This window comes from Penaeus monodon, chromosome 20 (assembly GCF_015228065.2).
Source record: "Penaeus monodon isolate SGIC_2016 chromosome 20, NSTDA_Pmon_1, whole genome shotgun sequence".
NCBI classification, from domain to species: domain Eukaryota; kingdom Metazoa; phylum Arthropoda; class Malacostraca; order Decapoda; family Penaeidae; genus Penaeus; species Penaeus monodon.
This window is the reverse complement of record NC_051405.1, coordinates 29,003,557-29,003,807: the sequence shown is the minus strand read 5'-3', so window position 1 is coordinate 29,003,807 and position 251 is coordinate 29,003,557.

Below are 251 nucleotides of genomic sequence, written 5' to 3'. Positions count from 1 at the left end.
TGAAATAATGTGATCATGAGACATTATATCAACTCGAATATTATTACAATATTATGACAATAACGAAAAACGTCTATGGAAATAACAGAAGGCAAAGACGCAAAACCACAATCCTACTGCGCCATAATGAATTCAATTGTGAAGAGCCAATACACTGGAGCGATTCCATTTCTGTCTTCAAAATGCAGACCGCTTTCCGACGTAAACTCAATAATCCGGCAGACTTTTAATGATCAATACCCACCCACCCA